The sequence below is a fragment of the Cupressus sempervirens genome, chromosome 5 (genome assembly GCF_028749045.1).
Source record: "Cupressus sempervirens isolate cs-2001-9-10 chromosome 5, ASM2874904v1, whole genome shotgun sequence".
NCBI classification, from domain to species: Eukaryota; Viridiplantae; Streptophyta; class Pinopsida; order Cupressales; family Cupressaceae; genus Cupressus; species Cupressus sempervirens.
Genome location: NC_143122.1, coordinates 514,191,928 through 514,196,012, shown reverse-complemented (window position 1 = coordinate 514,196,012; position 4,085 = coordinate 514,191,928). Strand labels below are relative to the sequence as shown.

The 4,085-nt window shown below is 35.1% G+C and overlaps 1 pseudogene; it reads right to left on the bottom strand.

Annotated features, from left to right (window-relative positions):
• Nucleotides 1-276: 276 nt before the first annotated feature.
• LOC149556963 (glucan endo-1,3-beta-glucosidase A-like) lies at nt 277-1,957 on the bottom strand (annotated as a pseudogene).
• Nucleotides 1,958-4,085: the final 2,128 nt, after the last annotated feature.

The following is a 4,085-nucleotide window of genomic DNA, read 5'->3' as shown; positions in this document are numbered from 1 at the left end:
TAATCACACCGTAAAAATGAACAATAAAATGGAGAAAACGATGTATTGAAAGCAAAATTCATTGTAAAATATGTTCGTGTGAACATATTAATGAGGTATGTTCACACGAACATACCTCATATATATTAAATGTGTTTGCATGAACATTTATTATAATTATGTTCGCGTGAACATAACTAGAATATTCGTGTGAACATATGTTAAATCCGATATGTAGATTTTGCCATTTTTTTCAATTTCCTTCATCCCACAAAAGTGGAACCCATTATTGTGGGTTCACCCACCACCATTAGCATTCCCATTAGAAGGCCAATTACTTTCAGCAATAACAATAGGAATGTATGAGTGACCTATGTCTTTCATGACATAAATGAGAGCATCCACACTTGCATCAAACAAATTCTTGTAACCCACTTCATTGGGGGTCTCCTCTTAGAAGAGGGCATAAGGGAGAGGAATGTCTTTGGGATCAGAGGCATATGCAAAATAGGGACACATCTGCCATAAAGGAAAACTTTGTTTGTGAAAGGAAGTCCAAGATGGAGTGCATGATTGAGGTTATTCTAGGGCTGCAGGTTCCTGAAGGAGGGTAAGAATTGTTAAGGGTAGACATGGGTATTGTTGTAGAGACCTTGATTTGGTTGTGTAAGTTGATGGCTTCAAGTGCATTGTAGATGTTTTTCATGGTAGGGAAGAGGTTGGATGTGTAGGGTGTATCCGGTAGTATCTCATTCCCTACTGAGATGTAATTTATGAGGGTTTTGGGGTATTAGGGCTGAGTGTTGTCTGCAACCCATTACCTTTTAGTGGCTTGGCTTGATGCAATGTTAGGGAGCTCCTCATTTGGGAGTCCCACTATTACTTGTATGCCTTTTTTTTGGAATGCATTGAAAATCTTATGATCAACATCATATCTTCTCACTTTGCCAATTCTTTTGGAGGTGTACATGCCTATCACTTCCTTTGGTGATGGTAAGTTGTCACCCAAACTTCCATAGCATAGTCCTATGGAATCTCCTGCAGCTACTGCATCTACAAGAATACATAAGAACTAGTTAGCCACGAGAGTGAATGAAATGGCAGCTATGGGTGCAAGGTTAGGGAAATACTAGTCTCCCATGGCTGAAGAATAGCTAGGCCCAAGCCACTCTCACTATTTTAACCTAGAGGGGGAATCAAACCTGAGACCATGAGGATGATCCACAACTTCAAACCTATTAGTCAATCATAACCTTTATTGGTGAGTCTTGGAATCATCTTTATTTTTTAATGAAACCTTCAGGAATTATATCCAAATGTCTACAACCACATAAATTCCCTTATATGGTATTGTAAAGCCAAATCATACATTTATTAATGTAGTTCAATGCTAACTTGTAAAGCTATTAGCATTTCACAATTTTTTAAATTATATTAACTCACTATGATTTCCCCCTTACCTTTGGGAATTCTTCTTACTAGAGGTAATTGATAACCCTCATGACTAGGTGATCTGGAAATTTAAGAATTATGAATTGCAATGGCTAAATCAACATAATAATTGATCATCATTCTGTGAAGAAAATGGAAAGGTTTATAAAACAAATTCAGTCAATCAAGACACATCATTCATTATTCTTTTCTAACTATCCCAATCTGATAATAAATGATGATATGTAATGTAAAATATTGATTTCTATCTTTATGACTACTAATGATAAAAAAAAAAAAAAAAGTTTCAAAAACTCAACCATATTTGATTGGAAACTTCAATTGATTGAATCAAACCAACACATATTCATTAACATTTGTAGATATTCACCTTAGAATTAATGTTTATGAAACCAAAACCAAAATTAATCATGTAGAGATCCTCACCATAAAAATTTAAGTCCATGCAAATGAAGAGTATGAACATCATAGAAGAAAGATAATGGATTGAATTCATGTCCCTGAAATTTACATAACATCTCTTCATCTTGAAGATAAATTTTGATTAGAGTAGATGACTCCTTGAATTTAAGGAAGAATCCTTTCTATGTCATACATAAACTCAAGAAGATTTTTATATTGTCGATTTCAGTGCTCTTTATTGTCCTTATATAGTGAATGACATGGATGGTTTGATAGAATTTGATGGGGAGAGGCTTTGGAGTGTGAAATGGGTCTAGCCACTCAAGAATATTCTTGTGATTTGTACATTACACATGAGAAGGATGGTGAGATTGAAAAACACTACATTGACTATGTTTCCACATTAAAATTTGTGAAATAATGCACTTATATTATTATTGGTATATGTCTACTCTTAGAAAATCAGGAATTCAAGAGCTCACTATTTTGGATATTTATAATAAAGACTCAATATTCACAAGATTTTTATTTAGTGTTTTGTTTTATCATAAGAATGTAGTATTTATTATGATAGTGAGGATTGTGTTGATCTTTGATGATATATAAATTAGGAGTAGATGTATTGTATTCAATTTTATTAACAATCATTTGTTTTAATTTTTACTAATTCTTTTATAAAATCTAAAATTCTTAGAGAATAAAATTAGCTTTCATTAAAAATATTCATATTCATGTGGATATGTGTGAAAAAATATAACAAAAAAAGGTTCCAGACTTGCAAAAGTGCAAACCTAATTAATGACCTCTAACAAAATTGAAATCCTGTTGCATTTTTCAGCTCCATCTGATGTCGTATGCATATGAATTGGGATTTCATATCTAACTATGGCCTCCTTTTGCATTGCCTGAAACCAAGAGATTGACAGAGTTAGCTATCATGCAATCATAGGTTAATGTTGAGCTTCACTTGGTTTTGAGAATAGTTTAAATATTCTCTACTAATCAGGTATAACGACATGAAGGTGGAAGCTCATTTGCTTCCCCCCAATTCCCCCTCCAACATCTAAATTCTCTATTGTTGGAGTTGATGAAATCCAACTCTGAAGATGCCCAAGATCACTTTTATATAAAAACCTGTCAAAGAGAAGCCAAGGAAGGAAGAGCGAGGAGCTAGGGAAAAACCCTAAACAGACATGAGAGACAACAAGTAAACACAAGAAAATATGTATTTACAATAAGAATGCGCTGTTGTTGATGAAAATACAATGAGAGAGCCCGAATATAAAGAGCTCCAAAAATCTCCTAAAATAAGCTAGAAGATGCTAGGAGATAAGTGTGACAACTAAGCATACATCCACATAAGGTGGAAAGTCCTCGAACAAGGTGAGAGGATATGTATGACTTAGGAGAGAACAAACTCCCGTATTGTCAACAACTTATAACTAACTCCTAGACTACAACTAATAAATAAAATGCATTTACCTAAGTAAGCTTAAGTAAATAGAATAAATAATTAATTATTAATTATTTACTCTAACACCCCCCCTTAAGTGCAACTTAGGGAAATGCCTTACGCTCACAAAACTAAGATGAAATGCAGAATGTGTCCTGGCAACGATGCCATGTTAGGTACCCATGTACAAATATAAATAATGCAACCTCTAAAAATGCGGAAAGAGAGAAAACCACGTGAGAAAAACCCTCCCCCAAAAAGAGGTAAGAACCTAGTGAAGAACTGAAGAAGCCTCCAACTAGGGAAATGTCCCCTAAAATAGGAACAAGGAGTGATCATGAAGAGCATCAATGAAGCATGAAGAAGCCACAAATATACCATCAAGAAGAAAACTGCTGATTTGAAGAACCTCCATGGAAGAAGAAGGCGTGAACCGAGCGTGTCTATATGGTAGATGATCCATCTCACCGAAATGCATAGGTAGCCAGCCACTGCAATCACCTTTTATATAGGATCAACCATTGAATACATAGCTCACAATATCGAACAAAGGATGCATTAGAACAAAAACATAACCCCCCCTTAATGCAGACGGGGTGAGATGACAGACAACTGAAAAGGTGGGCCAAAGTCTCCTGCAAACGAACCAAGAATGACGAGAGAGGAAGAGGTACAAACACCTATAAATACATGGTCAAACTGACTTTGCATGGGGCTAATGTCATGGAAGGGACACTCACTTGAAAAAGGAAGATGATACAAACATGGCAACTACTATCCACCCATGGTGCTTTATAAA